This window comes from Chiloscyllium plagiosum, unplaced genomic scaffold (assembly GCF_037043375.1).
Source record: "Chiloscyllium plagiosum isolate Xiang-an unplaced genomic scaffold, Cpla_swu_hap1 HiC_scaffold_7, whole genome shotgun sequence".
In the NCBI taxonomy this organism is placed as follows: Eukaryota; Metazoa; Chordata; class Chondrichthyes; order Orectolobiformes; family Hemiscylliidae; genus Chiloscyllium; species Chiloscyllium plagiosum.
The window spans coordinates 13,544,697-13,564,729 of record NW_028270145.1 but is presented as its reverse complement, the minus strand read 5'-3'; the positions used below and the strand labels follow the sequence as shown (position 1 = coordinate 13,564,729).

General features: G+C 41.7%; 1 protein-coding gene across 13 annotated transcripts in view; it reads right to left on the bottom strand.

The window, feature by feature from the left end:
• LOC122551329 (microtubule-associated protein 2) overlaps positions 1-20,033 on the bottom strand; it is a 261,856-nt gene that overhangs the window by 174,532 nt on the left and 67,291 nt on the right. Inside the window, exon 1 of one of the 13 annotated variants that reach the window (XM_087988731.1) lies at positions 17,870-17,928. The exons of the other annotated variants lie outside the window; for them this stretch is intronic. The gene's annotated coding sequence lies outside the window, so the exon portion shown is untranslated. Of the gene's footprint in view, positions 1-17,869; positions 17,929-20,033 lie in introns of those variants that run through there. 13 annotated transcript variants of the gene reach the window in all.

Genomic DNA, 20,033 nt, shown 5'->3' with positions numbered 1-20,033 from the left:
TCCCTGTACACCTCCATCCCCCATCACGAAGGCCTCAAAGCCCTCCGCTTCTTCCTTTCCCGCCGAACCAACCAGTACCCTTCATCTGACACCCTCCTTCGACTGACTGAACTGGTCCTCCCTCTGAACAACTTCTCTTTCCAATCCTCCCACTTCTTCCAAACCAAAGGAGTAGCCATGGGCAACCGCATGGGCCCCAGCTATGCCTGCCTCTTTGTCGATTCTCCCGCTCCTTTGATGCTGCCTGACCTGCTGCACTTTTCCAGCAACACATTTTTCAGCTCTGATCGCCAGCATCTGCAGTCGTCACTTTCTTCTACTTGACTTTTACAAACTATCCATAATGCCAATTCACTTCAACAAAGATGAAAATGATATTTTGGCTGCCATCTGAAAATTCCCTTTCAGGCATTAAGAAATATCATACCAGGAAACCACCACGCAAAGTTAAGTATCGCCATCAAGATTAACACCGCTATTAGAAATCGAGACATATCAGGGTTCATCATAGTGTATTGCTAGGTTAAAAGAAAATCACAAATCAACTATTGTAAAGAATCTCATTCTACATTAATAGTTAATGAACGATATTTAAACTCTTCACCACTGGTATGTTCCCATCAGAAAGTGCACTGTAGATTTATAAGCTACTGATGTTCTCCAGGGATTACTGCTTATCTGCAAAGAGCTTGTGCAAAAGAAAGATTAGATTAGATTACATTACATACAGTGTGGAAACAGGCCCTTCGGCCCAACAAGTCCACACCGACCCGCCGAAGCGTAACCCACCCATTCCCGTACATTTACCCCTTTACCTAACACTACGGGTAATTTAGCATGGCCAATTCACCTGACGTGCACATCTTTGGACTGTGGGAGGAAACCGGAGCACCCGGAGGAAACCCACGCAGACACAGGGAGAACATGCAAACTCCACACAGTCAGTCGCCTGAGGTGGGAATTGAACCTGGATCTCTGGCGCTGTGAGGCAGCAGTGCTAACCACTGTGCCACTGTGCCGCCAAAGGGAGAGATAATAAAATAATCTCTTTTTTAATCCAGAGCTGGTCCCCTTCGTATTGAACTCAATTTTGAGCCAATATTACTGGGACAAGAACAAGGCATGGTGGATTTGCTAATCATCCACCAAAAATACAAAACAGTAGAATGCTGCTGTTTGTAGTAAGAAAGCCATAGCAGAAGATTCAGCAAGGAATCCTAGAAGTGGAACAATTCCCACCTACCAGTCAACAGAACAGCACTGAAGTCCTGCTTATTTCAAGGCTCCAATTTCACTCGGCAACTGGATACTACAAGAAGGCAGTTCTTTTTGGAGAGGTTTGAACTATAGGGAGAGGCAGAATAGACGGAGGCTATTTTCCCTGGAGTACCAGAGGCTAAGGGGAGTTACCTTACAGAGGTCAATAAAATTGAGGGGCGTAGATGAAGTAAATAGACAAAGTCTTTTCCCCGGTGGTACGAAAGTCCAAAACCATAGGGCAAAGGTTAAAGGTGAGAGAGGAAAAATTTAAAAGGGTCCGGGGCGGGTGGTGGGGGGCAATCTTTTCACATGACGGGTTTTGTGTGCATGGAATGAGCTGCCATAGGAAGTAGTGGAGGCTGGCAGAATTACAACATTTAAAAGACATCTGGATGGGTAGATGAATAGGAAGGGTTGACAGGGATATGGATCAACTTCACCAACACATTCCACCCTGACCTTAAATTTACCTGGACCATCTCTGACACCTCCCTCCCCTTCCTGGACCTCTCCATCTCCATCAGTGACGACCGACTTGATACTGACATTTTCTACAAACCCACCGACTCCCACAGCTACCTGGATTACACCTCTTCCCACCCTACCTCTTGCAAAAATGCCATCCCGTATTCCCAATTCCTCCGCCTCCGCCGTATCTGCTCCCAGGAGGAGCAGTTCCACCATAGAACACACCAGATGGCCTCCTTCTTTAGAGACCGCAATTTCCCTTCCCACGTGGTTAAAAATGCCCTCCAACGCATCTCGTCCACATCCCGCATCTCCGCCCTCAGACCCAACCCCTCCAACCGCAACAAGGACAGAACGCCCCCGGTGCTCACCTTCCACCCTACCAACCTTCGCATAAACCAAATCATCCGCCGACATTTCCGCCACCTCCAAACAGACCCCACCACCAGGGATATATTTCCCTCCCCACCCCTCTCCGCCTTCCGCAAAGACCGTTCCCTCCGTGACTACCTGGTCAGGTCCACGCCCCCCTACGACCCACCCTCCCATCCTGGCACTTTCCCCTTCCACATCCATCAAAGTTTTACCTGCACATCCACTAATATCATTTATTGTATCCGTTGCTCCCGATGCGGTCTCCTCTACATTGGGGAGATTGGGCGCCTCCTAGCAGAGCGCTTTAGGGAACATCTCCGAGACACCCGCACCAATCAACCAAATCGCCCCGTGGCTCAACATTTCAACTCCCCCTCCCACTCTGCCGAGGACATGGAGGTGCTGGGCCTCCTCCACCGCCGCTCCCTCACCACCAGACGCATGGAAGAAGAACGCCTCATCTTCCGCCTCAGAACACTTCAACCCCATGGCATCAATGTGGACTTCAACAGCTTCCTCATTTCCCCTTCCCCCACCTCATCCTAGTTTCTAACCTCCAGCAACACGATCCCGACTTGTCCGGACTTGTCCGACCTGCCCAGCTCCTTTTCCACCTATCCACTCCACCCTCTCCTCCCTGACCTATCACCTTTATCCCCTTCCCCACTGACCTATTGTACTCTATGCTACTCTATCCCCACCCCCACCCTCCTCTAGCTTATCTCTCCATGCTTCAGGCTCTCTGCCTTTATTCCTGATGAAGGGCTTTTGCCCGAAACGTCGATTTTGCCTGTCCTCGGATGCTGCCTGAATTGTTGTGCTCTTCCAGAACCACTGATCCAGGGATATGGATCACGTTCTGGCAAACTGGACTAGATTTATTTAGGACATCTGATCGGCATAGATGATTGGTCCAAAGGGTCTGTTTCCATGCTGTGTGACTCCATGAGTCTACCAGTTTTCTTGCTTCCTGGGATGGCACATTGCCTCTTCCCCATGGCCTCTCCAGAAAGTGGCACTAATGCTGGCATCGAGGATGAAAATACATTAAGGTTCCAAACCTTTGCCCTTCCACGTGGTTATTCAAATAAATCAATGGACAAGAAGTAGAACTGATGGATCAGCAACATCAGAGGGAGGAAATGTTTGCACACCCTCTTTACAATTGCTGCAAAACACATCCTATTCAATTCTAGTGATATCAGATACAAAGATTAAAGGCATTATAAATTAAACCTTATTTGCTGAACATACAATTAACTGGAGTCTGTACATTCTTATATTTTAAGTAAAAAGCACTTTGCAAAAATAATTTGCAGCTATTTTCATTAAAACTGAACTATTCACTAGAGCTTAGATGAAGCAAACTACAGCCTACAGCAGTAGGGTTGATTCTTGTTAATTTAAAGCTAACTTTCTACTTCAAAAATTCAATTTGGTCTATTGCATTCATCGCTCCCAACGCGGTCTCCTCTATATCGGAGACAAAACACCGACTGGGTGATCTCTTTGCTGAGCACCTTCGGGCTCTACACAATCAGGTCCCAGACCTCTCCGTGGCTTGCCACTTCAACACACAATCCTGCTCCCATGCCCACATGTCTGTCCTGGGCCTGCTGCAATGTCCAAGTGAAGCTCAACGCAAACTGGAGGAACAGCGTCTCATCTCCCGACTAGGCCTGTTACAGCCTGTCGGTCTCAACATTGAATTCAACAACTTCAGATGATTATCCCATCTCGACCCCTCTGTTTTCATTCTGCTCCGTAATTTTATTTCATTTCTTTTATTTTTTTTCCCCCACTGTTCTGTACCTCTTATTTCTTTAAAAATCACACAACACCAGGTTATAGTCCAACATGTTTAATTGGAAGCATACTAGCTTTCAGAGCGATGCTCCTTCATCAGGTGGTTGTCACAATCACCTGATGAAGGAGCGTCGCTCCGAAAGCTAGTGCTTCCAATTAAACCTGTTGGACTATAAACTGGTGTTGTGTGATTTTTAACTTTGTACACCCCAGTCCAACACCGGCATCTCCGAATCTTATTTCTTGGTTGCCTCTCTCGCTCCCCACTCTCTCATCAACTTTTCCCTCTCCTCTTCCCCCTTTGCTACCCTTCTCCCCTGTTTTCCATTTTGCCTCTGCTTCACCCACCCCCCCCCCCCCATATTTTGTCACATTGCACTGGCTTCAGCCTTGGTCATTCACAGCTCCTAATCTCCCTATAATCTCTCTATGCACTGTCATTATCACCTCTTTATTGCTACCTTTGCTTCTGAAGCCATGACTCATCATCTCTCAGCCTAGTATAAATGCCTCCCTATCTCTCCCTTTTTTTTTAGCTTTGACAAAGGGTCAGTTAGACTCAAAATGTCAGCTCTTTTCTGTCCTCGCAGATGCTGCCAGACGTGAGATTTTCCAGCATTTTCTCTTTGGGCTTCAAAAATTCTAATTTTCCAGAATTTTGAATAATTGCATACAATTGTTGAGGGAGTTATTTTTCAATGCAATTTTATTTTAAATTATTAGGAACTATTTAGTGACCTACACTTCTGCTTTCTTCATGTCTTTTTTTTTTGCCTATTTCCTGACTTATACGATGTTTGTCCACCCAGATCTTTGCAACAGTTAAGGAAGGAAGAAAATCTGAATGCATTGATCTGTCCAGATACAATCCATATCACTCAATCATCCACAAACACACTTGAATTGTGTGATAAAGGCAAGAGTCACCACTAGAGTGTCTTACCATCACTTACCACACATTGTCAGGCAATTGTGCCATGTTGCTTGAACTTCAACCTTTTGAAGAAGCGAAGTATAAATGTCAGATGCTGAGATCTGCTCTGTGGGTCAGCTAAACAAGAACTGTGCAGCATAGCACAGGCAACATTCGACCAGATTTTCTAGCAAACAGCAATTTCACACAGATTATAACTGCAGTCCTTATGGAAGCTCCACATTTCTGAGATGTATATTCCACTCGGCCCTCACTCAGAAATGTGGAGCCAAACTCCCACTCTGACAGTTATCTCATAGGGTAGACTGTCAGAGGAAGGCTAATGACATCCCCGTTTCACAGCAGTCAACCCATATTCCGAAATGTAAAGGTCATGACAGCCAATTTGTCAGTTCCTGTCAAATCCTAAGTACATAAGGCAAGTGCAATGTTAGGATGCAGAAAGAGTAGGATGCCAGCTAAGTAGGGTGCCAAACAGCTAGGGTGCAAAGGTAATAGGTCAGTAAGCTTAGTAGGGTTGCCAGCATGAAAGGTAACATGGAGCTAGGTAAGTGTTTGGGTGGGTCAGAACGGACTAAATCACCCTGGTGGAGGGATTCTGGTGTGGGTGCATGTGTGTATGGGGTTATGTCCCCAGGGAATGGAGGATCAGGGATTGGGTTTTTTTTAAAGGGGTGAGGGAATTGTGTGAGAGTTACAAATTAAGTTAGCTTCTTAGCTACCCTGTAGTTAGACTATAACTAGTAGCCCAACTTTACCCAAGTCATTATTTTACTTAATTTCATCAGAACAATATGAAGTCTGATGTCTATGGAAACTTTAATAGGGTTCCAGGCATAGTGGAATCACCCAGCAGAGAATTCAGCATCCCAGGCAATTCCTTCAGTCTGTGCTACCATATATCCGTGCTCAAGTTCCATCTACACTGGAGTAACAATTGGTTTGTGCCCAGGTTTCTAGGAAATATCTGGTACTAAGAAACCTAACATTGAAGAATGGAAACAGTAAATAGAGATCTCAAATTTCAGACTTTCAACTTTGTGTGAATTATTTAGTTATTAGTCCACTACATTAAACATCACACAGCATTACTTGAAACAAGTTTTTGATGTATTTTTCTAATTTAAGCCTTTTTTTGGGACCTTATGAACAAGGAATATGATGCAGTATAATTAATACATGTTATTTTAAGTAAAATTAAGGAAAATTACCAAGTTTTGCATTTCTGCTTAATGAACTGACATTAATGACCAACTTAAGTTAAAAAAAATCAGTAATTCCAATGTATGTTTTTCTAAAATGGAAACAAGCTTGAATTGTAGCTTGTGATCTGCTAAGAATTGCAATGATAAAGTAATGATCACCATTCTGAAAAGTAGTGTGGAATCTTCCCATCCCTAGAGATAATTGGGTGAGTTAGTGATGAGTAAGAGGTATTTGTTCCCTTCTCACCACTTCACAATTGAGTGATGCACTGGGGACACAACTTAACTTTCTGGCAATAAGCTCTTAATGGTCAAATAACAGCCATTTAAGAGTCTCTTTGTACCACCACAGTTACCTGCCTGCCGAACAAACTGGGGAAACCATAGTGACCTGCCTACTGAATTCAAGATTGTGTACATTCTTCTCAAATTTGCATTCCAGTGACTGCATTAGACTGAAACATAGTTTGTGGTACACTTTTGTTCAGTCTGCAAGCATAACCCTTAGTTTCCTGTAGCTTTTCATTTGAATTATCCATCTTGCTTCCAACTCAAACAGTTTTGTTCATGGTCTACATTGGCATTGCAATGAAGCTCAATGCAAGCTCATGAAACATCACCTTATCTTTCAACTTAGCTATAGCTTTCTGGACTCAACAGCAGGTTCAATAACTTCAGATCATGCCCACTGCCTCCATCTTATTCTAAAGGCTCTGTTTTGAATTGGCTCTTTCCATATCCCTTCATATGGATGCTATAACTCCATTTCCACCTCACCAGGATATATCTTTAATCTCTTTGTAATATTCATCACTACTCCAGCCTTTGCTGCATGAAATATTTAGCCATTTAGTCTCCTTTTTCTCCATTGTCACGAGCTTCTCCTTTTATTCTTCCTACTCCTCCATCTCTTCCTATAATTTAAAACCTTTTTATGTTTATTTTTGATGAACAGTCATCTGAACCTAAATTGTTAAATCAATTTTTCTCCACTGATGTTACCGGGTATGCTGTGTATTTTTAGCATTTTTTCTGTTTTTATTTAAGCTTGAAGAAGCTCATATACAAGTTAATGGCAAATATATTGTGTGGGTTGTAGCAAGAAAAATGACTAGAAGACAAGATCAGCAGGTTCACAGAATACAGCATTGAAATGGGCCACTCTGCTGAACCAGTCCTCGTCACATCTTTGCTTCACTCAGACCTCCTCCTCTACATGTCAGCATAACCCTAAGAACCTTTTTCAGAAATTGCTAGAGAAACTCAGGAGGTCTGATAGCATCTCTTCAGCAATTTGTTGTTTCACATTTTCAGCATTCATAGATCCTTCTTCCCTCATTTGATTAATCAACTTGCCCTTTGGTTGCAAGTTCCATATTTCCATTAGATTTCTTCTGAATTTATTTCACCTCAGGTTGACAATTTTAGATTAATCGTGTCCAATATTATTGTTCTCCACAAATGGAGAACATATGTCTATTCTGTAATTGTAAATTCACCAAATTAGGTCTTATTACAGTCCTGTTTTTGTTTGAGAAAAAAATGAAGAGACTTAATATGTTCATCCCCTCCTGATAGAGCGCATGCAAGTTAGTGTCATCCTTGCAATTCTTTCCTGCACACTCTCCAGTCCTTCTATATTCATATTATAATATGGTGCTCAGAGTTGTACTAGGTACAGTTCTTTGAAGAGGTGACAAGTAGGTTAGACCGGGGAAACCCAATGGATGTGGTCTACCTAAACTTCCAAAAGGCCTTTGATAAGGTGCCACACGGGAGGCTGCTGAGCAAGGTGAGGGCCCATGGTGTTTGAGGTGAGCTACTGGTATGGATTGAGGATTGGCTGTCTGACAGAAGGCAGAGAGTTGGGATAAAAGGTTCTTTTTCGGAATGGCAGCCGGTGACAAGCGGTATCCTGCAGGGTTCAGTGTTGGGGCCGCAGCTGTTCACATTATATATTAATGATCTGGATGAAGGGACTGGGGGCATTCTAGCGACATTTGCCGACGATACAAAGTTAGGTGGACAGGCAGGTAGTACTGAGGAAGTGGGGAGGCTGCAGAAGGATCTAGACAGTTTGGAGGAGTGGTCCAGGAAATGGCTGATGGAATTCAATGTGAGCAAATGCGAGGTCTTGCACTTTGGAAAAAAGAATACAAGCATGGATTACTTTCTAAACGGTGAGAAAATTCGTAAAGCCAAAGTACAGAGGGATCTGGAAGTGCTAGTTGAGGATTCTCTAAAGGTAAACATGCAGGTTGAGTCTGTGATTAAGAAAGCGAATGCAATGTTGTCAATTATCTCAAGAAGGTTGGAATATAAAAGCACTGTAGTGCTACTGAGACTTTATAAAGCTCTGGTTAGTCCCCATTTGGAGTACTGTGTCCAGTTTTGGTCCCCACACCTCAGTAAGGACATACTGGCACTGGAGCGTGTCCATCGGAGATTCACACGGATGATCCCTGGAATGGTAGGTCTAACATATGAGAAACGGCTGAAGATCCTGGGATTGTATTCATTGAAGTTTAGAAGATAAAGGGGAGATCTAATAGAAACTTACAAGATAATACATGGCTTGGAGAGGGTGGATGCTAGGAAATTGTTTCCGTTAGGCGAGGAGACTAGGACCCGTTAGGCGAGGAGACACAGCCTTAGAATTAGAGGGGGTAAATTCAGAACAGAAATGCGGAGACATTTCTTCAGCCAGAGAGTGGTGGGCCTGTGGAATTCATTGCCGCAGAGTGCAGTGGAGGCTGGGACGCTAAATGTCTTCAAGGCAGAAATTGATAAATTCTTGATGTCACAAGGAATTAAGGGCTACGGGGAGAATGCGGGTAAGTGGAGTTGAAATGCCCATCAGCCATGATTGAATGACGGAGTGGACTCGATGGGCCGAATGGCCTTACTTCTGCTCCTATGTCTTATGGTCTTATAGGTATTAAGTTTCGACCAAGAGTGTGGTGCTAGAAAAGCACAGCAGGTCAGGCAGCATCCAAGGAGCAGGTGAATCAACATTTCTGACAAAAGCCCTTCATCAGGAAAGATCATTAAGTTTGGACCAAACAAGTTTCAATATAAAAAAAAGCACACAATGAACTTTTTAATGTTATCCATCTGGAAATTAACCTGGGAATTTCTTTAACAACCTTGTCAACCTGTGATACACCTTGTAGAGATCCATGATTTTCATTCCCGGATTCCTTCATTCTTCTACTCTATTTTAGATTCTTATTGTAGAAGAGTTGTGACATCTTAATTTCTTTTAACAAAATGCCATACTTCACTCTAGTGAGAAAATTAACTGATCAATTATATACTCATTCTAAATTATTATTAATGTCCAGTAATTACTTGCAGTCCTCTTCAGCATTTACTATCTCTCCTAAAGAAAAATTGTGCCATCTTCAATTCTGGGACATGATCTTTGAGTTGAAAGTTTAAATTCTTAACATAATTGGTCAATACTGGTTCCAGCCCTGATCCTCCTAGGGTACTTAACATCTGAACATACTTAATCTCTCTTTTTGTCTTGCAGTCAGCTCATTATCCCTTTCTCTCTTTGTCTGCAAAAATTGCGCATGTAGTGTTCTTAGTCTGTTGTGTGATCCCTTATCAAAAATCTTTTGGGTATCTAGATATATTACTTTTACTGCAATACCTTTGCCAATCTTCATTAACATAAACACTTCAAACTGTGAAGCTGGTCAAACAAGGCTTTCCTCTTTAGAAATAGTAATGAAGAATCAGTACAGATACCTTTAATTTCTAGGCTTTTTTCTACTATTACCTCTGGGATTTCATTATAATTTAACAGACATTAAAGTTGACAGTCAATGCTTCAATGGGCATGTACACTCTCTTTCACACATATAGTATTAGGTAAAAGATAAGCTACAAGTCCTTTGGCATTTATTTACTCCCTCAAAAAAAAGGAAAGTACAAGTAAAACTGTTTTCTTGATTTTTAAAAAATGCATAAATACAATCCATCTGAAACTGGAGTTTTATCTTTGTGTTCGCTTATTTAATGTTCCTTCTTTCTATAGTATATGCAGCTAGGTAATGCTAAATCTCATCTTCTACTGTTATTTCCATCAGATGTGTCTCACTGGATTCAGGATTTGTTTAACCGAGAAATAGAAAATCTAATTTTTCAAAAGCCCAGTTTCAATATTTTAGTGCTTCATCTGTGTTCCTCAACTTTAACCTCGCCTGCATATACATTTATAAACAGAGTTTACCTGTTTTAATACACTAACTGGCACTAAATGCTAAAACACTCAAACAGAGTCTTAACAACACAAGGCCTCCAGTTTACATAAATGATAGCGACTACTGGAGCCAAAATGAAGCTTTTCCTTCCCTCACCGCACTGAACTCTTACTCTCCTTAAATTCTAAATGTCCCTCAACATGAAAGCAGTATACTGCAGATGTGGAAAATCTGAAACAGAAACACAAAATGCTACAAAAGTTTGGATCAGGCACCTTCATAAACATGATGAAAGGCTACAAATTTAAAACATTAACTGTGTTTCTCTCTCCATGGATGCTGCCAGATCAGAGTTTATCAAGCATTTTGTTTTAATTTTAAACTTCTCACTCTAATAATACTTCACTTTGTTAAGCATTGCTACTTATGGCCTTTTTTTGTGGCACGTCTCAAAAGTTTTCTGAAGTGATAAATGTTAATTTTTTTTATAAAATATATAACATTGTTAATGTCATTCTTAATGGCAAGTGTATTTCAAGATTTTCCTCCTGAATTGTAATTAGTTACAACTTTTAATAGAACAAGAGGATGGAGGAAAGACTTGGCTTAAACGTGTTGAGAAAATGACTGTCCAAAATAATGAGCCTAAAAATCATCAGCTCAAAAGGAGCAAAATGCAAATTTGAATTTACAACCAACATGGAGTAAGCCAGAAAACAAACAAAAGGCAGAACAAGTTCTGAGCAGAAAAGGGTAGAATGATATAATTTGGGTAAAGAATCACAAAATAGGGCAGAATAAAGATTTGCCAATTTCTGTTCCATTAATGAAAGCTCAAGGAATATCCATCGATAGAAGAGATGGTGGAAGTTGCTGATCCAACAAATGCACCTTCGGGACTTTCAGTAGGTTCCTGTGAAGTTTTCAAGCCAACTGGATAATCCTGCCAGATATATCCCATTGCATAAGTTTATACAGGTTCCAATTTGGCCCAAAGAGGATTCCAGAACAGAAAATAGCAATCAATCTTGAAAGAGTCACATGTAAATGATTTCAGGACTTACAGACCAGAACATTAAGCCATTCATTGCAATATCTGCAGGGAGAGTACCATCACCGAAAGGTACAAGTATATGTTCTTTTTTATTTATATATTACCCCCATCCCTTGAATACGTAATGGTTTCATAAGCCAGACCAGTTGGAGGTTCAACCCTGAGATGTTTCTAGCAGGGCAACGATTCAGTGCAAGTCTTTTGTTTTCTTCTCAAATATTTGGAAGGAAACTGTACTAAATACTGATTCCTTGCCTTTCCATTGGCTTATTCTACATATTATTCTGAATTTCATGCCAATTTCCAAACTCCTGCAGAGCTATATTGAAGAGTGACTGCTCAGTGCATCTTAGATGTGACACTAAATAGTTGACTATGTTTGCAATCATGCCAAATGTCTGAAGGAAAAGGCAATAAAACTACACAAGCAAGTCATGCATTATAATGGCCAGTCACAGCAAAGGAGGATGGCTGAGTCAGTGAAAAGCAAGCTCTTTATTTATTCACGCCTTCATCTCTCACAAAATGAAGAAAAGCAGAAATGTATAGCAATCTTACCAATGCAACTTTTACATTAATTCTAGATTACTCAATAATTTGAGCAACTAATTAATTGAACATTCTGAACATCAGTTCCTTCATTAACCAGTATTGGGACAACTCCAATTCAATGGAAACAAAAACTAGGACACAAACAGAAATACAGAATAAAGTTTATAAATTGTACATTTAACAACTTCCTGAAACTTGAAAACAGTTACATTGCGTAAATAAGCATACCTAACTGCCATATCTAAACAAGAAAACAGACCACATGAAAATTCTAAACATTTCCTCAATTTGGCTCAAATAAATTATACAGACTCTTGTATTTATTACTTTTTCATTAAAGTATGGCACACTGCACTTCAACTTAAAAAGGAACAATGTACTTCCACTCATGTTCGTATAACGATTAAACCTGTTTGAAAACAGCCAAACAGGAATTTAATTGTACTGTTAAAGGTACTCTTAAGCATGGGTCTTTTTTCCAGAGATGAATGTGGAGAGCCAGAAAATCGTCCAGCTCGCTCCATTTTTGGGGGGGAGGAAGAGAAGAGAAAGTGGGAATTTCAGGATGAAGTCAGGTCCACGGGGTTTGAACACAGATCGGATGCAGCCACAGCCATTACTGAAAGCTAAGGCAGGCTTGTTGAAAACTCTGCCTTGGTTTTGTGGAACATTGCCCCAGTTATTCCTTAAATGTTAAACCCTCTAGCCATTATACTCTTAAAACCTCCACCCACTTCCCATGTCCATAGGTGGAAACTCTTTCCTCTCTCACTCATAGACAAACAACCCACCCCCGCTCTCCTATGGCTCTGTGGTAACCTAATGCCAACTCATGTCCCTAGCCACCACTCTTTGCCTTTACACCTTCCATGCCAATTCACTCAGTATCCAACCAAAGTGAGAGATCAGCCAACATGCTGAGGTGAATTAAAACAAATTCTAATAATCTACGACAGATTTCAAATATATCCAGTCCTTAGTGCCAGGTCACAGAAAATTCCAGTCATGGCAGATAGTGATGTAGCAGCCTCCAGGTTGCTAAACCACAGATTGCTAACTTGGTGAAACAGCAAGAGATGCTGGGGACATGGCCCAAGAAAAACTCAAATCAAGACAAACTGCAAACAAAGCAACTTGGTGCTAATGATATTAGTATAATGTAAAAGGTAACAGTTATTCTGGACAGACATACCCCTAACAACTTATCCACTAAACAATGAAGAGCACAGACAGAAAGAAATCCTGGTCCTACTACACAAAGAAACTAACAGTTGCATGACATCTAAATCATTGACTCTAGTTTCAATCTCCCTTATTGGCCAGAACTCCAGAAAACCATCTAAAAGGTATAAAAACAGTGTTGACTTGCAGACCTCTCTTGGAACTGCTCTTGGAATCACCTGAAGCCTTTGAGGAGACCAACATGACAAGAGGCAGACACCAGGTGACCATCCGGAGAGAGAGGAAGAAAGCAGCTTCACAGACCCAGAGACAAAGCCACAGAGAGCGACTGCATAAATGTACAAGAGACTCAGGAAGTATTATAACCTTAAGGGACCAAACAGGATTAGAGTTACTATATTTAATATTAAAAAACAACTGTTGTAACTTTGCTCTTAACGAAGTTGGGACTGTTTTGTATTGGTACCAGCTTGTGCTGTGTGATTTGATCGCATTTGTATTGTAGAACACCTGGGCAAATTCATTCATAATATTCTGGTTGGAGTTGTCTAAATTGTTTTGAGAGAGAAAGACAACAGTAAAGTAAACCTTCTCTTGGATTTAGAATTGGCTTAGTGTTAGCATTGATGCCTCACAGGTCAGAGGATCCAGGTTCCATTGCAGCCTTGGGTATCTGTGTAAAGTTTGAACATGCTCTCAGTGCCTGTGTGGGTTTCCTCCCACAGTCCAAAGTTACGTCATGCTAAATTGCTCTATATCATGTGCAGGCTAGGTGGATTAGCCATGTTAAATGTGGACCTAACAGGGATAGTTTGGGGTAGGGGGTGGGGGGTCAGGTCTGGGTGCGATGCTCTTTCAAGGGTCAGTGCAAACTCACATGGCCTGAACGGCCTCTTTCTGCACTGTAGGGATTCTATGAGTAGCAATGAAAGGTCTTTTTTTTTTAAAATCCTTTTTCAAAACCTGTCTAATTAACGTAAGTTCCACTTTAATCCTCCTCATGATTTTAGTTTCAAAATAACTTTCCAACAAAAATGTGCTCCTCTGGACGACTTCACATACAACTCAAATTACACTGATTAAATTAGAAATGCGGGTATGTCATGACAATTTTCTGAAGCAATTTGTGTTGTTTGTACAAGGAATCGAGGTCATTTACTTCTAGCATTAAGCTCCCATTAAAGTACAAGGCTCGTGTTTTTCAAACATACAGGAAATACCTCACTATTAAAGTATGCATGTACAGCGCCAATCCTATTCAACACACGTCTTACTGTGTTAACCTAAACTCTGTAAATGTATGGCCTATTTTCGAACATTAAACAATCCATTATACTACCTCATTAAAAAAAATGCAAAAAAGCACTATACACACATTTGCTAATTTGATGAGCTGGAAAACAGCATTAGGATATATAGTGCTTTGGAGCTGAAGTTTAGGCTTCTTTAATGCATTTAAGAATAAAATATGGGTGATAAATTTGATAACTACTGAAAAATGAGTGCAGTGATTGCATTGCGAGATTCACTCGTGTCCTATGATTACAACTGAGCACACAACTCTTGAGCTGCCTGCTTAATTCAATGATTTCAGTGCTTAACCCTCATTAACCATTGACTGGTTGGATTCCGAGCAGAGGCCAATATCATAACTTGTTAACACCACTTAAATGAACCTTGCCCCTTTTAAAAACAGGAAATGCATTCTGCCTGAAGCTACTGCTAGCAGTTGTGTAGAAAGCAATCTGAATTTGGGAAACACCGACAGCAGAGCACTGGGAGAGGGTGGGTTTTCACAAGCTGCACTGAGCTTTTGATGGTGGAGGCAGAATGGAAGTGACATGGCCTATAGTTAGAGGATGCCAGCTATCACATGGTTAAAACAGTGCGGGAGGTAAACATAGCCATTGATATCAATGCTTGGTACAGGCACAGTCACCTCAGATGCAGAGCTGTAAGAATTTCAATGTCCTCACACAAGTGTTTAAACTCAGCAACACATCAGCTGTACCTTTTGTGCTTGTTCAACCATTTTAGGTGATGGTGAATTGTTTACCTCAATGTCCCTCCCCCCCCCCCACACACACGTTCCCCATACCCTTTGAGTTCATTATCATCTAGGTATCCATTGACCTTGGTCTTGAAAACCCCCAATGTCTGAGTTCCACAGTCAATTCCAAAATTCTGAATGCAGACATTCCTCATCTCAATCCTAAATGGCTTTCCACTTATTCGGAGATGGTATCCCCTGCTTCGACACCTGCCTCCTCCAACCAGCCAGTGGAAAACATTCTTTCTGCATCTACTCTAACTAGGCTTTTAATGAAATTCTAACTTTTAGAAAATGAAGGCACAGTCTCATTTAAAGGATAGGCCTGTCATCCCAGGAGATTGCCTGGTGAAACTCCACTACATTCTCCAGATGGAAAATATATCCTTCCTTAGCTAAAGGGATGAATACCACACAAGGCATAGGTTCTCTGAGGTTCTATATGATTGAACAAAGTCACCTTTAGTTCCGTGAACTCAGTGAATACAACTTTAAATACCTTGCCCTATTAAGCTGCAAGGGTAGAGCCTCTCACTAATTAGGAAGAGAGTGAGGACTGCAGGTGCTGGAGACCAGAGTTGAAAAATGTGGTGCTAGAAAACAAAGCAGGCCAGGCAGCATCCGAGGAGCAGGAGCAGAAGAAAGGCTGATGCCCGAAACGTCGATTCTCCTGCTCCTCGGATGTTGCCTGGCCTGCTGTGTTTTCCTCTCACTAATTAATCATCCTGAACATTCATTCACACTAAAGGGGGGATGCGCAATAGTTAGACAATGATGCAGTGGTAATTTTACTGGACTAAGTCTGGAAAGCCAGGCTAATGCTCCAGAGATGGATTCAAATCACACCAATTCAACTGATCAAAAAATTTTGAAATGAAAATAGATCCAATAACAGTGACCATGAAAAAGTCATTGGTTCTTGTAATAAATCCATCTGGCTCACTAATTATCCTTTAGGGAGGGAAATGAGCTTTATAATTTAGACCCATAGCAATGTGATTGACTTAACTGCCCTCAAAAGGCATTTAGAGCTGGCCAAATACTGACATCGCCAGTGACACGCACATTTCATGAAAAAATTTAAAATAATATTTGCCAGTCAGGACTTTGCCTGATATTCACAGCTTCACCACGTCCTCACAGTATTAAAGCTGCTGCATGCCTCACACCTAGAACTCCCTACGCAGACATTCTACTTCACCATGAGAACCATACCAGCCAAATAGATGGGATCACACTCACTGGCACACTTCCATCTCTCCCACAGGACTTAAGCAAAGGAGTATAGGGAATCTTGAAGAGATGAAAGAGAGTGCACTGTGGTACCCATTAATAAGGGTATCATCAGAGATAAGTAAAGACAACAGTATTCTCAGTCCTATCCTTCCTTTTCATATCCTACCCCGCCCCCCAGCTTTGTCCCACACATATTGATTCACAAACTCCATACGGTGTTGCCGTGTACTTCTTATTTCACCTCAGCTCTACCTTATATTTTTCTACTTTCAGTAACCAGGAAATGCAATAAGATAACAATTGCAAACAGGCAATTGAGGAACCATGAGGCAGTGATGATTAAGACAAAAGTAGCTTTTACAATTGCTTCACAGGCCCAAACACTGAGGCTGCAAGTGATTCAGAGATCACCATGGATCCAGAGCTACGGTTAGTAGGACACTGAGTAAGAATGGTCTACAGGTAGAGACTAGCACTAGCGCAAGTTCAGAGGGTGAGAATTTGGTCCATTTCTCATTGTAAAAGAACTTGGATGAAAAATTTGACAACAGTCTACAAAAGGTGGCTGTTCTGAAGGGTCACATAGCCCGAAACACACTGCTTTCTTTCCAGAGATGCTGCCAGACCTGAGTCTCTCCAGCAATTTCTGCTTGCATTTCTGATTTCTAGCATCTGCATTTGTCTTTTTCCCCCAAAAGGTGGTTGATAGGTATTGTGAAGGAGTAGGTCATTTTCAAGGTGTTTTCTGGATGACTACAATTTCAAGGTTTTTTTTTTAAGAAAAGGGAGCAGTCCCTAACAGGGATGAAACTAAAACAAGATTTTTCAAGAAAGTGCTATAATCTGGCACTCCTGTCCATATCATTAAAGATTAGATTAGATTACATTACAGTATGGAAACAGGCCCTTCGGCCCAACAAGTCCACACCGACCCGCCGAAGCGCAACCCACCCATACCCCTACATTTACCCCTATACCTAACACTACGGGCAATTTAGCATGGCCGATTCACCTGACCTGCACATCTTTGGACTGTGGGAGGAAACCGGAGCACCCGGAGGAAACCCACGCAGACACGGGGAGAACGTGCAAACTCCACACAGTCAGTCGCCTGAGTCGGGAATTGAACCCGGGTCTCTGGCGCTGCGAGGCAGCAGTGCTAACCACTGTGCCACCGTGCCGCCCGTAAACTTGTATGAATTCAGTTTGTGATCTTCAATTGCTAAGAATATGGATGATGATTGGGGCTTGGGGAGGGACAAATGTAAGACCAAATTTTAACCAACAGTCAGAACAGTATGCGACTGTGGTGAAGCTATGTACGCTAAGGAAAGAACCGGATGGTACAGCTGGTAAGGCTGGTTTTTTTGAGCAGAACCGAGGTTCTCCAGCAAGATGTGTTTTTCAGTGGACTTCCTACTTGTGCAACTTGGGATGATGTAATGCTGCTTGTAGCCAAGTGTTGTATGAATAAAAGTACTTGAAAATAAGCCCTTCCAAAACGTCGATTCTCCTTCTCCTTTGATGCTGCCTGACCTGCTGCGCTTTTCCATCAACACATTTTTAAGCTCTGATCTCCAGCATCTGCAGTCCTCACTTTCTCCTGAATAAAAGTACTGGCAGTACCTTGTGAAAGATCAGATTTTGAGGGACGTTGTGAGTAGTATTAATACATATAGGCTAAAGAGTCCACTTAGGATGATTAAAAGGTACCTTTATGGCTTCAGCTATGTAAAAATGTTAAATATTATTTTCTTCAATTGACAGTTTGCCAAAATTGTCCATTTTCTTTTCTGGTGAGAGTTGTTTGGACAGCTTAGTTCTTTCACATCATGACCACAGAGCAATATCATAATCTGTTATCAATATTAACGAGCATAAAGGAGTCTGGCATCAGGCAGAGGTTTGCGTAAACTTCAAAGCGAACCCTTTCCATCATAGAAATGTTGAAGCATTTCATTTCCTCATTTGTGTAGCTAACCAAGAGGCAAGGTCTGACAGATGATGTCACAGGTTCCATTGTCAGAAAGAGTAACCACTCAACATCTGCATGTGGCACTGGGTGTAATGATGAGTAATGAGAAAAGCAATGAGATCATTCAACATACAAAAAAGAACAAAGAGAGGGATAAACTAAAAAAATCAGATGAAGAGAAAGCAAAAGCAAAAACAGGTAGAATAGAGTCAGAGTTATATAGCACAGAAACAGACCCATTAGCCCAAATCATCCATACTAACCAGATTTCCTAAACTAAACTAGTCTGATAAGCCAACATCCCTCTAAACCTTTTCAACCAGTGTATCTGTCCAAACACGTTTTAACTGCTGCAATTGTACTTTCCTCCACTACTTCCTCTGGCAGTTTTTCCATATATGCACCACCTTGAGAGAGAAAAAACTGCCTCTTAGGTCTCATTTAAATCTTTCTCCTCTGACCTCAAACTTATGGTCATAATTTTGGACTTCCCTACCCTCGGCTATTCACCTTATACAGTCAGAGATGTACAGCTTCGGTCCAACCCGCCTATGCCGACCAGATATCCCAACCCAATCTAGTCCCATCTGCCAGCACCTGGCCCATATCCCTCCAAACCCTTCCTATTCATATACTCATCCAAATGCCTTTTAAATGCTGTAATTGTACCAGCCTCCACCACTTCCTCTGGCAGCTCATTTCATACATGTACCACCCTCCCCTTAGGTCTCTTTTATATCTTTCCCCTCTCACCCTAAACCTATGCCCTCTAGTTCTGGATTCCCTGACCCCAGGGAAAAGACTTCGTCTATTTACCCTATCCATGCCTTTCATAATTTTGTAAACCTCTATAAGGTCACCCCTCAACCTCTGACACTCCAGGGAAAACAGACCCAGCCTGTTCAGCCTCTCCCCATAGCTCAAATCCTCCAACCCTGGCAACATCCTTGTAAATCTTTTCTGAACCCTTTCAAGTTTCACAACATCTTTCTGATAGGAAGACCAGAATTGCACGCAATATTCCAACAGTGGCCTAATCAATGTCCTGTATAGCTGCAACATGACCTCCCAACTCCTGTACTCAATACTCTGACCAAAAAAGGAAAGCACACCAAACGCCTTCTTCACATCCTATCTACCTGCGACTCCACTTTCAAGGAGCTATGAACCTACACTCCAAGGTCTCTTTGTTCAGCCACACTCCTAGGACATTACCATTAAGTGTTTAAATCCTGCTAAGATTTGCTTTCCCAAAATGCAACACCTCTCATTTATCTGAATTAAACTCCATCTTCCACTCCTTGCCCCAGTGGCCTATCTGATCAAGATCCTATTGTAATCAGAGATAACCTTCTGCGCTGTCCACTAAACCTCCAATTTTGGTGTAATCTGCAAACTTAACTATACCTCTTATGCTCATATCCAAATCATCTATGCCTCTCCTGACTTTACAAACCCCTATAAGGTCACCTCTCAGCCTGCTATGCTCCAGGAAAAATAGTCCCAACCTATTCAGCGTCTCCATATAATTCCAACCTTCCAGTCTCAGTAACATCCTTTTAAATCTTTTTTGCACCTTTCCCAATTTAATAACACCCTTCTTACAGCAAGGCACAATGTAGTACTCCAAATGTGGCCTTAACAATGTCTTGTACAGCCATAACATGATGTCCCAACCTTGTACTCAATGCTCTGACCAATGAAGGAAAGCATGCCAAATGCTGC